The sequence below is a fragment of the Stegostoma tigrinum genome, chromosome 2, assembly GCF_030684315.1.
Source record: "Stegostoma tigrinum isolate sSteTig4 chromosome 2, sSteTig4.hap1, whole genome shotgun sequence".
Lineage (NCBI taxonomy): Eukaryota > Metazoa > Chordata > Chondrichthyes > Orectolobiformes > Stegostomatidae > Stegostoma > Stegostoma tigrinum.
The window spans coordinates 18,183,482-18,200,700 of NC_081355.1; the positions used below are offsets into that span (position 1 = coordinate 18,183,482).

The following is a 17,219-nucleotide window of genomic DNA, read 5'->3' on the forward strand; positions in this document are numbered from 1 at the left end:
ATTTGCATCTGGGAATAAGCGGCGACCATTTTAATTTGCTGAATAATGCATTGTCAGTTAATGAATGATCACTGTACCCAGCTCACATCTATCGAATCGTGCTAATTTAGCTTTTTCTAGCTTCTTATGCCCAACACAGTTCTGCTGAACTATGCAAGTATCCTCTTGCATACTCTCCTCATCTTTCTCCTCAGAAGACTGCTGTTGCTCTCTCAGCTCATCAACAACCATCTCAACCCCTCTTTGCATGCTCCGGATATACAGAGCACAGCATGCTAAGATTGAATTACATTGTATGGTATATGCTGCAAAGTCCCACCAGACCTATCTCAGCACCACAATCTTCAGAGTGGCACATTGGTTCGCATTGCTGCCTCACAGCACCAGGTTTCTGTATTCGATTCGAGCCTTGCGCAATGGTCTGCATGGAGTTTGTATGTTCTCCCAGAGCCTGCGTAGGTTTCCTCCTGCGGTTAAAAGATGTGCAAGTTAGATGGATTGGCCATGGTAAATTGCTCCATGGTACCCGGTGATGTACAAGGTAGGTAAGTTAATGGCGGTAAATGAGGGGTTACGCAGATAAGGTGGGTTGCTTTTAGGAGGGTCATGGCAGACACAATGGGCCAAATAGGTTCTATCTGCACTGTAGTACTTCTATCTCATCTTTAGAAAGTCAGACATCTGCTCCATAATGGCACCAATGGAAGAACGGGCTACGTTGTATCCAAGATTGATCTCAGTCAGAGGGTGATGTAATAGGATCAGCCAAGTTTGAAGTGAGTTGCCATTGACTACCAGTAGCCACCTGGCTCTTTAAGTGATGCAAGAACATGAGCGTTCTCTAGGTTATAGGCATCATGGCAGTTTTGAATGTTATGGCGCAGATATCTAGGATGTGGTGCTGATGATCACAGCTGACTCGTGCATCGATGGAATGACACCCTTTCCTGTTGAAGATGTCAGCTGCATCAGGATATGGTAATCAACTCAATATGTTGCCAGTCAATGGGACTATGCAAATGAGGGAAGCCAGCTATGTTTGTAAAGCCTATTATCTGATCTGCAGCACTGACTATGTCGCAGGAAATGTGATGTAATTTGATACATTCATATATTTATGGGCTGACGATAAGATTTGTCACAGGTCCCTAGTCAATCCTTGGAAGGTTCTAGTTGTTTAAAATTTAATGCAGGTGTCACCTTGATGGTCACTAGGATAAGACGGCCACCTGCTCTTTCATCTTGTCAGTCCCACTTCAATTGGTGCTATAAATCTATGATAGTGTCCCAGGACATCCATAGTCCATGGCAGTCATACTCCTTGCTCATGTTGAGTAAAATGGCCATGAGGATGATCACCTCCTGGCCTCCTATTCTCCTGCCACATCCCAGGTGGACCATCAGCTGTGAATTCTTCATGTGGAAGTTCCTAAGCAGCCACTGGATATTGGTGTTAGACATGAGCTTGCTGACTCATCTGTTCTCCTCAATTTCTCTGCATCTTTGATGACCTCTGCTATGGCTATTCACAGCTAGTTCCAATGAAACTGTGCAGGGAACATCAGAATCAGAACAGTTTTTTAGAAATGTAAGCAGACAATATTTGCATCACATACAATTGATTGATTGATTGTCACGTGTATCGAAATGCAATGAAAAGCTTTGTTTATGAGTGGTACAGGCAGATCACAGCAAGCAGAGGGTGTACGGATCAAAAAGACTTAGAGGCATACAGGTTACATTGTACTGGGCATGTGCCAGGTGAGATCAACGTTAGCAAGATCAGTGTTATTTCAAAAGAACAGTATTAGTGATCTTTACAAATTTAAGTTTAAAAGTGTAGAACGGTGATAAAAAGCGTTAGTGTTGGATCTGCTGTAGGGAGCTTGCAAGGAATTGCCTGACATTGGTGCCACCATGCATCATATAGTGGTTTAGCAATGTGCTCCACACAATGATACATGAAGGACATTGATAAGGACGGCCACCAAATGCTTCCATGTGGATCTTTGATATAATGGACCTTATTCCAATGTATGCAGCACAAACCATAATTTATACACAATAGTAGATTTTAAGTGCAACAGGATGATTGACTACTTGCTCACAAGAAAGGCAGCATTGCATATTGGATTATGTTGGAGAATAGCTATAGCTGAAGGTAAGAAGAAGTCAGCTCCATGCCGTTTTGAAGTCTGTGTGACTTGGACTGTCTTTGTGAGTTAAGGTTACCTGTGAGCGTTTCTGCTTTACAGATGATGATCAGTTTATATTACTTGATGACATGGTGAGAATCACTTGGGGAAGGTCTTTTGTCCTACCCCATTGTCACTGCATGTGTTTCACATGTAAGGTATTTTTCTACGTGTACTGTAAAAGTGCCTGATTAGTCAATTGACTTTAAATGGGCACACATCACTCATAAGTAGAGTCTGTGTGCTCAGAACAGGAAAAACAATAATCCAGTTTTCGATGACAAGGTGTAGAGCTGGATGAACACAGCAGGCCAAGCAGCATTGAAGGAGCAGGGAAGCTGATGGTTCGAGCCTAGATCCTTCTTCAGAAATGGGGGACTGGAAGGGGATTCTGAAATAAATAGAGAGAGAGGGGGAGGCAGATGGAAGATGGATAAACGAGCAGATGGATGGAGAGGAGATGGACAGGTCAAGGAGGCGGGGATGGAGTCAGTAAAGATGAGTGTAGGTGGGGAGTTAGTGTGGGGATTGGTCAGTACGGGGAAGATGGACAGGTCAAGGAGGCGGGGATGAGATTGCTAGGTTGTAGGTGGGGTGTGGGAAGAGTGGATAGGTGGGAGAAAGGAGGGACAGGTTAGGGAGGTAGGGACGAGTTGGTCTGGTTTTGGGGTGCAGGCAGGGGATGGGAGATTTTGCTCATCTGATGCTGCTTTGCCTGCTGTATTCATACAGTTCTACACCTTTTTATCTCAGATTCTCCAGTATCAGCAGTTCCTACTATCCCTTAATCCAGTTTTCATTTCCACAAAATATTGGGATTTGGGTAAAAATGGAAGGCAACACAGGTTGTGCATTGCAGAATGACTCATAGGCTTATATTGGTCCTCTAGAGGCTCCCCCAAACCTTTGTGTTCCTTTCTTCCTTGCACTCCCTGCCAAGCCCATCAGTACTGAGCTTCCACATGTTCCCACTCAACTCTTCCATGTCCATCTTCCTCTTCCAGCATTAGTCCGGGATGCCCACTTAACCAGCTTAACCAGACCATCATGGTGCACTGTCCCCACAGTCGAAGCTAGATTGATACCCCCTCCTGCAGTTACCCAAATTGTTCCATGTACTATTTCTTCCACCCTTACATATTGAGCTGCTACCCTTCACCATTATTGTCCCTTCTCCCCAGTGTGCTGCACCCTCTCCCTGCAATTGAATTCCCTAAGGTCCCTACTATAACAGTGGTCCTCCTTAATCCACCTAACTTTCAGTGAGATACCCAAGAACTGACTATAATGCACCCTTCTGACCAATTCGGAAATACAGCCCTGATTCTTGAGTGACCTGATCCCTCATTGATATCTGTGCAGCTCCCTGATGGGCTTTCTATTAATCCCTGACTTTGTTGTATGGAACCTGGAGCATTGGACGCGGACCCAGTCCCTGAACTGCAGTGATACAGAACCCCTGATTCTGACTGACTCAAATGTACAAGTTACTGTGTCCAAGCCCCTGGACTGGACCAGATGCTGTCCATGCCTAGCTGTAGTGACACTCCCTTATTAACAGCAGTCCCCTTGACATGATCAAGGGCTATTCTCCTTAGATATTGAAAAGTGGTCATTTGGCTGAAGCACATGCAATATCTTTCCAACATACAATGCTGGCACATTCTGTAGGTGTCACATTGTCGGGGCATGATGAGGTACAGCAACATGTATCTCCTTTGACTGACCACTGCTGACAACAATAGCTAGCTTCCTGGTATTGTGTCTGAGCTAAAAGACAGAACAGTTTTGAATGCGCTGCCAAAGCATGAACAGACAAGGCCAGGCAGAGATGCTTTGTTAGGTATGAAGTGAGATGCACTCTGCATCAATGCTCAATATAGAAGCTGTCCCAGCATGCACTGCAACCTAGCTGCAGTATTTGCCTCAAAATGCAGCATTGAATTGGTGAACTGATTTCCAAGTTAGTCCGAAATGCTACAATGTCGTGGTGAGTCTGATGCGTGTCCAATGCCAATCCTCATGGAGAGGAGGTACAGACAGTTAGAGCCCAGGGAGAGCACTCAAAGAGTTGAGGACTATTGTTCAAGATGAAGTCACTCTAGTTTTCATGTCAGGAACTGTCACCATTTGGATTTTCTGTACCAAGGAGACTGCAAAATTGCATACAAATTGGATGAGATTGGATACATACGAGGTGTAAATATGGGAGTGGAGCAAGGACTCCTCAGCCAGGGCTCATCTGCTGTGACCACTTTTCTTTCCTTTTCTCTTTACTTGATTTTTAAATCTTCTTCACTTTATTCGCCTCTTTTCCCGATCTCAGATAGCAGTGGCGAGTGAGCCCAGCATGGACTTTGTGGCACCAGTGGGTGAGCGCCTACTTACTTTTCCAGGGCAAGCGTGGCACCTGGCATTGGAAGCAGTGGCTGCTGAATTGACGGAGGTGGCGTTGCTGAGGTAGGGCCAGAGGAGAAAGAAGGCACCTGAGGATTGTGACTTCATTAGTGGTTGGGCCTGGCGCTGATGGCAGTGAAGTGATGGCAGAGGAGAATCAGCCTGATGGCACCTGAAAAATGGGGGCTTTGACATTATTTGGGTCTGGTATAAGTGGTGAGGTTCAAAGCATCATTGATGATGAGCTTTATCAGGACTAATGGACTCTCTCTAAGCTATATAGTCCTATTTTTCTGTCTTATTCTTAAAGATTTTCAAAATGGAGCTGGGTGGTGGCAACAGCGGAAAAGCTTTTCACTGTATTTTACTGTTTTTCTCACTATAAAATACACATGACAATAAAATCACTCACTCATTTATAAATGCATGGAAATATGACTCCCACCACTCCGATTTTTGTCTCGCCATTCAAACCACTGGTGGAAAATTGAATTCTTCTTTCTCTCGACTTTGAGCAACTCATTTTTCAGATCTCACCATATTTTCTCAACAGCTTTGGTATTGCCCACATCAATCAAGAGCTGGGAAAATCCAACCCATGGTATTGGATTTGTCACCTGCATCCTGAATGAAGTGAAAACACTAAATGTTTAGGACGTCATGTTGGCTACATGTGTAGGAAACCCATCAATCTGTTCTGGAATGGTCAAGAGCCAATAGCAGGTGAAATATTGTGCGTGCAACATTTGTACCCAAAGTAAATGTGATAGCTTCTCCACAGACTAGTCAGCTTCTCAACATAAATCAAGAAACAATTTCTGTACAGTCAATAAACTCAGCAGCACCATTAACAAAGGAACAAATAGAGTTTGCTGCATGTGTGAACTGAATGGCTAACATAACTTACTTTACTAATGTTGATGATTTGTATTGTGGTCCCACATATCTACCTCTTACACTATAGCCTTTTCATCAAGCTAGTGAACTGCATTGTTCAAGGTGTAAGTTTGGAAGGTTTGTAGGTGAGCAGGCACACATTGTTGTGATGTACCAGTTTGGAGAATAAGATAATTCCTATTTAATTGGCGGGGGTGGGGGTTGATGAGGAATTAGACTGGTCCTGGGGTCAAACCATCAAACAACAATGTGGACTTCACCAGTTTCAAAATCTCCCCTTCTCCTACTGCATCCCTAAACCAGCCCAGTTCGTCCCCTCCCCCCACTGCACCACACAACCAGCCCAGCTCTTCCCCCCCACCCACTGCATCCCAAAACCAGTCCAACCTGTCTCTGCCTCCCTAACCGGTTCTTCCTCTCACCCATCCCTTCCTCCCACCCCAAGCCGCACCCCCATCTACCTACTAACCTCATCCCACCTCCTTGACCTGTCCGTCTTCCCTGGACTGACCTATCCCCTCCCTACCTCCCCACCTACACTCTCTCCACCTATCTTCTTTACTCTCCATCTTCGGTCCGCCTCCCCCTCTCTCCCTATTTATTCCAGTTCCCTCCCCCCATCCCCCTCTCTGATGAAGGGTCTAGGCCCGAAACGTCAGCTTTTGTGCTCCTGAGATGCTGCTTGGCCTGCTGTGTTCATCCAGCCTCACATTTTATTATCTTGGAATTCTCCAGCATCTGTAGTTCCCATTATCACTGAAACAACAAGACGGTTCATCTTTATCCCTGTACTGCAGCTTTTTTGATATTTTGTTGGAATCAAGTAATGACAATCCTAATGTCTTGCAGTATCCCTAATGATTTTAACAGTGAGTTACTTCCATTATCAGTATCACATAACCAGACCTTAATCTTGAGGAGTTTGTGTCCATTCCAGTTGGATTACTGAGCATGTAAGCTACTTTTTGAGAATGTTGTCATCAGCCAGAGCACGTTGATATTCTTTGCAGCTCCTAACCTCTGTTCACAGAATGTTCAGCCTGTAGAGCTACAATTCAAAGCTCTTTTTCTTTCCTATCTGTTACTGCCACCCAGTTACATCTGAGAATGAAATCAGGAGCCTCTGGGGAGGGGGATGTTATGCTCTGGAGGCAGAAGCCAATGACATTCCTAACTCCTTTACATAAAGACATTCCTTTACCCAGGGAGCTGGTGAATGCTGAACTCACAAACACAAAGAGCACTCAAATTGAGTGGTACAATCGATTTAAGGCAAACCCTGACAAAAAAACTTCTGCTCCTGGCCTCAGATTAATTTGGGACATCTCAAACACCTCTATCCCCTTTCTTGACCTCTCCATTTCCATTTCTAGTGACAGTTTATGGACTGACATTTACTATAAACCCATAGGCTCCCATAGCTACCCAGACTACACCTTCTCTCACCCTGTATCCTGCAAAATCTCCATCCTGTTCTTCCAATTCCTCCATCTCCGTCCCATCTGCTCTGACGAGGAGAATTCCACTCCCACGCACCCCAGTGTCTGCATTTTTTAAACAATCCTCTTTTTCCCCCTCTATCATCCAGACAGCCCTCTACCTCACCTCTTCCATTCTCTGGTCCGCAGCTCTTAACCACCATTCCCCCCGCCAAAGTGTAAGAAAGTTAAGGTCCCTCTTGTCCTCACTTTCCATCCCACCAGCCTCCACATCCCACGTATCATCCTCAAACGCTTCCGCGAACTCCAATTAGACCCCACTGCCCGGAACATGTTCCACTCCCCAAATCTCTCTGCCTTCCGCAAGGACCATTCACTTCACCACTCCTTAGTTCATGCCACACTCCCCAACAACCACTTCAACAACCACCTCCCCTCCCCCACTCCCACCCGGTACCCTCCCTTGTAACTGTTAAAGATGCAACACCTGCCCACACACCACCTCCCTCACCTCCATCCAGGGCCTTAAACAGCCCTTCCAAGTGAGACAGAGCTTCACCTGCATCTCCTCCAACCTAGCCTATTGCAGCCAGCACTCCCAATTCAGATTTCTCTTCATCAGTGAGTCCAAATGTAGACTAGGTGACCGTTTTGTTGAGAACCTTCTCCTGACCCATAACAAACAATCTAATCTCACAGTCACTGCCTATTTCAACACCCCTTCCCATTCCCACTCCAACGTGCTCATCCTTGGCTCCAATTTCAAATAAACTTGTCACAGAGCTCCCAATTCCCCTTCCAGCCCCACCTTCTCCCTTCCATTCCACCTTTTGACCTTCCCTTCCAGCCACCAGCTGGATTCATCCCTTCCATGGACTAACCAGGTCGTACCAACCACCAGAGTCCACCAATCACCACCATTCTGCCTCTGCCCCTCCCCCCTTTTACCTGCAGCTCCCCCATCACCATATCCAATCCTGAAGAAGGGTAATACCCGAAAGAGTTGACTGCTCCTTTCCTCCAGATGCTGCCCGGCTTGCTGTGCTCTTCCAGCCTCCTGTTTGTCCACCATGGAGTTCAGCATTTGCAGTTTCTTTGTCTTTGACAAAAAAGTAATGAGTAAGAAGACCATAGGAAACTGAACTAATAGAGTTAGGTGAAGAAGTACAAAAGAGAGCTCGTATGAAGAATAAACACCGGCCATAGAGTCATAGCATCATACAGCACTGAAAAACACCCTTTGGCCCATGCTAACCATTATCCCAGACTAAGCTAGCCTACCGACTTGCTCTTGGCCCATATCCCTCCAAACATGTCTTATTCATGGACTTATCCAAATGTCATTTAAATGTTCTAATTGTACCCATTTCTACCACTTCCTATGGAAGTTCATCCCGCTTACAAACCACTCTCTGTGTTGAAAAAGAAGTTGCCCCTCATGTCTTTTTAAAATGTTTCTCCAACCCACTAGTCTTGAAATCACCAACCTCGGAGAAAAGATGCGAGCCATTCACCTTATATATGCTCCTCATGATTTTATGAAGCTCTACAACGTCACCCCTCAACCTCCCACACTGCCAAAACACCAGGTTATAGTCCAGTGATAATGGGAACTGCAGATGCTGGAGAATCCAAGATAACAAAGTGTGAAGCTGGATGAACACAGCAGGCCCAGCGGCATCTCAGGAGCACAAAAGCTGACGTTTCAGGCCTAGATCCTTCAGAGAGGGGGATGGGGAGAGGGTTCTGGAATAAATAGGGAGAGAGGGGGAGGCAGACCGAAGATGGAGAGAAAAGAAGATAGGTGGAGAGGAGAGTATAGGTGAGGAGGTAGGGAGGGGTTAGGTCAGTCCAGGGAAGACGGACAGGTCAAGGAGGTGGGATGAGGCGGTAGGTAGGAGATGGAGGTGCGGCTTGGGGTGGGAGGAAGGGATGGGTGAGAGGAAGAACAGGTTGGGGAAGCAGAGACAGGCTGGGCTGGTTTTGGAATGCAGTTGGGGGAGGGGAAGAACTAGGCTGGTTTTGGGATGCGGTGGGGGAAGGGGAGATTTTGAAGCTTGTGAAGTCCACATTGATACTACTGGGCTGCAAGGTTCACAAGCGGAATATGAGTTGCCGTCCTTGCAACCTTCGGGTGGCATCATTGTAAATGACCACCCATGCCCTCCACCTCCTCCAGGACTTCCAATTCCCTGGCCCCCAACACCTCATTTTCAACATGGACGGCCAGTCCATATACACCTGCATTCCTCATGCAGATGGCCTTAAGGCCCTCCGCTTCTTCTTGTCCCGCAGGCCTGACAAATCCCCCTCCACCGACACCCTCATCCGACTAGCCGAACTCGTCCTCACCCTCAACAACTTCTCTTTCGATTCCTCCAACTTCCTACAGACTAAGGGGGTGGCCATGGGCACCCGTATGGGCCCCAGCTATGCCTGCCTCTTTGTAGGTTACGTGGAACAGTCCCTCTTCTGCACCTACACAGGCCCCAAACCCCACCTCTTCCTCCGTTACATTGATGACTGTATCGGTGCCGCCTCTTGCTCCCCAGAGGAGCTCGAACAGTTCATCCACTTCACCAACACTTTCCACCCCAACCTCAAGTACACCTGGGCCATCTCCAACACATCCCTCACCTTCCTGGACCTCTCAGTCTCCATCTGAGGTAACCAGATAGAAACTGATGTCCATTTCAAGCCCACTGACTCCCACAGCTACCTAGAATACACCTCCTCCCACCCTCCTGCAAAAATTCCATCCCTTATTCCCAATTCCTCCGCCTCTGCCGCATCTGCTCCCAGGATGAGGCATTCCACTCCCGCACATCCCGGATTGTCCACGTTCTTCAAGGACCACAACTTTCCCCCCACAGTGGTCGAGAACGCCCTTGACCGCGTCTCCCGCATTTCCCGCAACACATCACTCACACCCCGCCCCCGCCACAACAGCCCCCAGAGGATCCCCCTCGTTCTCACATACCACCCCACCAAACTCCGGATACAACGCATCATCCTCCGACACTTCTGCCATCTACAATCCGACCCCACCACCCAAGCTATTTTTCCATCCCCACCCTTGTCTGCTTTCCGGAGAGACCACTCTCTCCGCGACTCCCGTGTCCGCTCCACACTCCCCTCCACCTCCAACCGCACCACACCCGGCACCTTCCCCTGCAACCGCAGGAAGTGCTACACTTGCCCCCACAACTCCTCCCTCACCCCTATCTTAGGCCTCAAGATGACCTTCTATATCAAGCAGATGTTCATCTGCACATCTGCCAATGTGGCATATTGTATCCATTGTACCCGGTGTGGCTTCCTCTATATTGGGGAAACCAAGCGGAGGCTCGGGGACCGCTTTGCAGAACACCTCCGCTCAGTTCACAACAAACAACTGCACCTCCCAGTTGCGAACCATTTTAACTCCCCCTCCCATTCCTCAGATGACATGTCCATCATGGGCATCCTGCAGTGCCACAATGATGCCACCCGAAGGTTGCAGGAACAGCAATTCATATTCTGCTTGGGAACCCTGCAGCCCAATGGTATCAATGTGAACTTCACCAGCTTCAAAATCTCCCCTTCCCCCACCGCATCCCAAAACCAGCCCAGTTCTTCCCCTCCCCCCACTGCATCCCAAAACCAGCCCAGCCTGTTTCCGCTTCCCTAACCTGTTCTTCCCCTCACCCATCCCTTCCTCCCACCTCAAGCCACACCTCCATTTCCTACCTACCACCTCATCCCGCCTCCTTGACCTGTCCGTCTTCCCTGGACTGACCTATCCCCTCCCTATCTCCCCACCTATACTCTCCTCTCTACCTATCTTCCTTTCTCTCCATCTTCAGTCCGTCTCCCCCTCTCTCCCTATTTATTCCAGTTCCCTCTCGCCATCCCCCTCTCTGATGAAGGGTCTAGGCCTGAAACGTCAGCTTTTGTGCTCCTGAGATGCTGCTTGGCCTGCTGTGTTCATCCAGCTCCACACTTGATTAACCAGGTTATAGTCCAACAGGTTTATTTGAAGACACAAGCTTTCGGAGTTTCACTCCTTCTTGAGGTGTCAGTCAGAGAGGTGGCATCAGACACAGAATTTATAAGCAAAGATCAAAGGTTCCCAGAATTGATGTGAATACGTTGAACAAACCTAAGATGGCTGTTAAATCTTTAATCAGTTAGAAAGGATTAATATGCAAATTCCTTTCAATTCACTGCCCTGAGATAACTGAAGGTTTTTTTTAGTATACCAGAGGTGAAATCTCAGGTCAGACAATGCACTTTAGGTGTGAGATATTGTTTAGAATCTGGCTGTGTTTTTACTTGTAGTCAGACTGGTTTTATTTCCAAAGGAGGAATTTATGAAATGCCACATTGACTGTAAACAAATTGTGTGCTTTTCGAACAAAATAGAATGTATTTTCAATTACAAATCTGCAATTGCAAATCCATCCCATCGATTGAGGGAAAGTGTCTCTGTGTATGTGTGTGTGTTTGTGTGTGTGTGCACGTGTGTGTGCGTGAAAGAGAGAGAGAGAGACAGTATATGGTGGGATCACCTGTAGTGCGACATGACCCCAAGATTCCACTTGAGGCCATCCTCAGGGATACCAAACCTGGCTATCAGCCTCTGCTCTGTGACTCAGCATTGCTGTGTATCCCAAAGTGTGCCTTAGAGGACGTTTTCCCAAAGATCTGAGACTAAATGTCCTTGATCGCTGAAGTGTTCCCCCACCGACAGGGAACATCCCTGTCTAGCGATTGTTGCGCGGTGTCTATTCACCTGTTGTCATAGTGTCTACGTGCTGTCACCAATATATCAGGCCTCGGGCCATCTTTGCCTGCAGAGTGTGAGATAGACAGTGTTGGCCAAGGCACATGAGTATCTGCCATGCAGCTGGTGGGTGGCGTTCCCACGTGGGATGGTAGTATCCATGCCAATGATCTGACATGTCTTGCAGAGATTGTCATGACAGGGTTTTACGGGGTTTTGTTTGATGTTGCCTGAAGGCTGGGCATTTTGCTGCGAGAGATGATCTGTTTAAGGTTTGGAGGTGGTTTGAAGTTGCAAATTGGGGGCATAGGGAGGATCTTGGCGAGGTGCTCATCATCATTGATAATGCGTTGAAGGCTGCAAAGAATATGGTGTAGTTTCTCTGCTCCCAGGAAGTACTGGATGATGAAGGATCCCCTACTGGTCATATCCGGTGTCTGTCTTCTGAGGATGTCGTTGCGGTTTTTCACTGTGACATGTCAGAACTGGCGATAGATGAGTTGAGCATCATATCCCATTCTTATGAGGGTGTTTTTCAGCACCTTCAGGTGTCTATTACGTTACTCCTCATCAGAACAGATCCTACATATGCGTAGGGCTTGTCTGTAGGGGAATGGCTGTGTTAATATGTTTAGGGTGGAAGCTAAAGAAGTGCAGCATTGTGAAGTTATCCTTTGGCTTGCGGATAAGTGACATACTGAGGTGTCCTTCCTTGATGGAAATGCATGTGTCCAAGAATGAGACTAACCCTAAAGAGTAGCCCATGGTAAGTTTGATGGTGGGATGATACTTGTTGATATTGCTATGTAGTCATTTTAGTGATTCCTCGCCGTGAGTCCAAAGGAAGAAAATGTCATCAGTGTACCTGGTGTATAGCATTGATTGACGGTCCTGTGCAGCAAAGAAGTCTTGTTTGAATTTGTGCGTAAAAGTGTGAGCATATTGGGGTTCAAATTTGGCCCTCATGGCTATTCCATGTGTCTGGATGAAGAACTGGTCATCGAAGGTGAAGATGTGGTCGAGGATGAAGTGGATGAGTTGTAGGATGATGTCTGGAAACTGTCAGTTGTAGGTATTGAGTACTGAGGCTGTTCCAGCAATGCTGTTGTTGTGTGGAATGCTGGTGTAGAGTGTTGGAATGTTCCTAGTTCAATTGGTCCTTGGGTGCTGAATTTTTGTAAAAAGCCTGCAATGTCATGATAGAAGCTGCGTGTTCCCTGTACAATATGTTTCAAGATGCCCTAAACATAACTAGAGAGGTTCTCATACTGTCCCATCATATGATGGAGCATCCAGGTATATTGGCGTTGTGTATCTTCGTAAGGCAGCAGTACTTGGGATGAGAGAGAGAGTAGGGCACTCTGAAGGACTAGATCAAAAGTTTCAGTCAGCCTGTTGAGCTCACAGATGTGTACTTTGGTCGGATCGGCAGACAGTTGTCTGTAGTGTCCCTAGTAGTTCAGTTGCCTGTTCACTTCCTTGCAGTAGTCCGTTCTATTCTGTATGATGATGGCTCCTCCTTTGCCTGCTGGTTTGATGACAATGTTGTGATTGGCCATTATTGACGATAGATTTCCTCATGATGGTGCCATTTTCAACTGTGGTACTAGGAAGGTTTGGCTACTGCTGGGGTTGATGCCAAATTTCTCCAATTTCTTGTGCTTGGTTAGCATGTAGGTGGTGTAGTTCCATTGTCTTGTTTGCTTGGTAGAGTCTCATAACTGTACTGCTGTGTCTTGAGTATAAGCTGAGAATATGGACTGTAACTCGATTTTAATGTTGCATTGCCGGGTGTAAAGTTGGTATACAAGATGGTTAAGGAGTTTGCAAGAAGTGTGACAGCAAAGCCTCTCAGCATAATCTGTGCCAAAGGTCGACCTGAGTGGGTTCATGATCTGTAGTCCTTTTGGTGTCTTTTCTGCTTTCTTGCATTTCTGCAGAAACTTGATGCCTGTGTCGATAAGCATGATCTTCTTGGAGACTCTCCATTTTGAGTTGGCAATCGGTTTTGTCGTGGTAGCTGTGATGTGGAGGTGCAGGAGTTGGACTGGGTTGGACAAGGTCAAAAATCACTCAACACCAGGTTATAGTCCAACAGGTTTATTTGAAGACACAAGCTTTTGGGGTCTCACTTTCTTCAGGTACCAGTGAGAGAGGTGGCATTGGACACAGAATTTATAAGAAACAGATCAAAGGGCCATAGAACCGATGCGAATGTGAGGGCCATTTTTAATTTCATGATATATGGGCACCACTGGCAAGGCCAGCTTTAGTGTCTATCCCCTATTTATAAAAAAAAATTCATGGGACAGGGGTGCTATTGGCTAGGCCAGCCTTTATTGCTTATTACTAAATGCCCAGACGATAGGTAAGAGTCAGTCACATTGCTGTTGGCCTGGAGTCAAATGTAGGCCAGACAAAGATGTCAGTTACATTTCATAAAGGGGTATTAGTGAATTAGATGTTTTTATTTCCCCAATAATTGGCAGTGGTTTCATAGTCATCATTGGGCTCTTAATTCTGGGTTCTTATTGAATTCAAATGATTTCATGATGGGGTGCAAGCCTTAGAACTCTGGGTCTCTGCCTTATTGGTCCAGTGACAATACCACTCAGCTCTAGTGCCCTGGAGGAGGTGGTGGTGAGCTCCCTTCTTAAGCATCTGCAATCAGTGTGGTCCAGTTCCACACATAGTGCTGCAATGGAGAGATTCCAGGATTTTGTTGAAGAGACAAGGGAAGGAGATGCAATATCACTTCACGTCAGATGATGCAGGATTCAAGAGGGTACAGGAGGGCTGCTTACAGATGGTATCAACCCAATACATTTACTATTCTTATTCTACAAATTGGGATGTTCCATGGGTTTTGAAGGTGCTGTCCAATGTGCATCAGTGTGTTTCTGCACTGTATCTTCCATATAGTACCCACTGATGCCACTAGATTGCTGATTAGTATGCCAATCATGCAGACTCCTTTGTCTTGTGTGTTGTCAAGCATCTTGAGTGTTAATCGAGCTGCACTGGGCACTACTCCATGAGGTTCCTGACTTGTGCCTTGTAGATGTCAGATGGTAAGTTAATCATTTTAGAATTCTCAATTTGTGACATTGTTTTGTATCCACAGTTTTTATGCTTCAGGTCCAGTTTTGTTCAAGAGAATGGTAACTTCTTTGGTGTGATAGCAGTACAATTTTATGTCCAGAGGAGACAGTTAAATTTTCTGTCGTGGCCTATTTCTATGTTATATGTTCCGCATAATTCATACAATCTTGTCACTTAGAAGTGAATTCGTGGCAGGCAAAGATGACTTCTGATTTCAGCCCATGTGTGGCCACTAACAAATACACCTGCAAATCTGCAAATCGTCTGGGGAAATTATAGCCAATATGAGGAAAATAAGTTGAATGGAGAGAATCTGTAAAGAGAAGTTGCTCTTATCTCCCAAGCTTGTTGCCGACAGGCTCATAAAGAGTCTAACAGCTGGAGAAAAACAGCCTTTGATCATAGGAGGGTGAGCAGGGTAAGTTAGAAAGAAGGGAAGAAAAATGACTAACTGAGCTGCCTAGGGAAACACTTTGCTGCCAAAGTTGGGATGGGGATGCCAAAGCTGGCACAAGAGCTAAGGACATGATGTTAAGGGAATCCTTTGCCAGGAAGTCATTGTCAAGGAGGCTGGGGAGCTGTCTAATGGGAGTCCTGTCTACTGAGTGCAGGGCAAATGTTGAAGGAGGGGGGAGAAACATGTTGCACAAGCATGGGGGAGGTGGATATTAAGAAATTTCAATGGCAGTACAGGGAATAAGGACACTGCAAGGGGAGGAGTGCGGAAGACTGTGCAATGAGGCACTCATGTAAGATAGAGGGAGGCTGCTGCAGCAGGGAAGAGGGAGTCTACAAAGGAAAGAATATAGTTTTCAAACTGTCAACAAAGGAATATTTAGCTAACTGGGGGACACAAAGACATGAAATCATTGAGGTAACCAGCTCTATGCAAATGAATGTGGAATCTCTAGATTAATGCTGCAATCTGTTGAGCAACTACCAAATGGAGAAAAATGCAATGAATTTTAAGTTTAATTCTGACATTATGATCTGAGATGCAGGAAAAGGATATTATCTGTCTGAATGTGGGTTCTGTCTCTATTTATACGGTCACCTCATCCCTCCTCTCCCCTCCCCTTCTGAAATCCCTCTCTCTAGTTCCAACATAAATACCTGTTTTCCTAGCTATTAGTTTCTGAAGAAGAGTTATCGGGCTCAAAATGTTAACTCTGCTTTCTTTCAATAAACCCTGCCAGACCTGCTGGGTTTCTCCAGCAATTTCTGTTTTTGTTTCAGACCTCCAGCATCCACAGTTATTTGGTTTAAAATACTCAGCACGACAGGCAGCATTAACAGAGAGTGAAATAAAGTAATATTGCAGGCCAATGACCTTTTATTACATTAAATACTGCCCTTATGTTTTAATGTCTTACCTTCAATGGATCTTGGTTAATTTTAGTGTTATTCATTCGAGCAAAGCCCTTGTTTAAATATTGGAGTTGTATTTATTGTTGACCTGCATCTTTTCTAAAACAAAACATTTTATTGTTAGATTTAAGTTCCTCCATCTTTAATTGCATCACTCTGCAGTTGCAGAGTTTTTGTTTAGATGATATAGCAACTATTATTAAAAATGTAATACTTACTTATTTTGAATTTAGAGATTCCAGTGAACAGTTGCAAATTTACGGACAGCTAACATTCCCACATTAAACTGAGACTCATGGACTGTTGTGAATGTGCTCATCTGCATAACACTTCTCTGTCCTCATACAAACAAGGCATTGAAAGCAGCTTCATAAAGAGGCAGAGAGAGTGAGGTCAGCAACTTCTCAAAAAATGTGAGAAAGACAGGGGAAAACAACTTCAGAAAGAAAAGAGTGGACCTGACTGAGAAAGATATTGGTGGCAGAAGATCAAAACCACTTGCAGACAGCTTTTAACCTGTTTCTATCAAAGCGCAACATCAGAGGAAACAAAAAAGATCATCATTAGTTATTTCCTCTGTGTTTTATTTTGAATTCTAACTCATGAGACTCTGGTTCTAATACTGAGGAAAGACGGAGGTGTTCATTTGAACCATGATGTGACCAGTATCCTTGCAAATTGTGTAACTAAGGTTATAGATAGGGCTTTAACCCAATTAGAGGTGGCGGCATTCAATGCAAGGAAGTTTAAAAATCAAAAAGAAATGAAAGAGCAGAGGGGGAGGGTAGAAGTGATAAAATGAAACAAGAAGTTGTATACATTATATCCAGCAGAGTGCAGCAGAAATTAAAACCACAGTAATGGAAAATAACAACAATAATAATAGAAAAATTTCAAAACTTAAACCTCTTAATCTAAGTGCATGCAACATTTAAAACAGTATTGATGGGACAAATAGAATTAAGTGATGGTGACTTGATAGCTGTTAAAGGGACATAGTTATAGGATGATGAAGGATGGACAATCAATATTTTAAGTTCTAGAAGAATAAGCAAG

At 45.4% G+C, this 17,219-nt stretch overlaps 1 long non-coding RNA gene across 1 annotated transcript; it reads right to left on the reverse strand.

The window, feature by feature from the left end:
- Nucleotides 1-360: 360 nt before the first annotated feature.
- Nucleotides 361-16,489, reverse strand: LOC132206689 (uncharacterized). Its single transcript, XR_009443095.1, has 4 exons — nt 16,382-16,489; nt 16,169-16,262; nt 7,923-8,027; nt 361-467 (listed from the first exon to the last, which is right to left on the reverse strand). It is a non-coding gene; the product is annotated as an uncharacterized LOC132206689 (long non-coding RNA).
- Nucleotides 16,490-17,219: the final 730 nt, after the last annotated feature.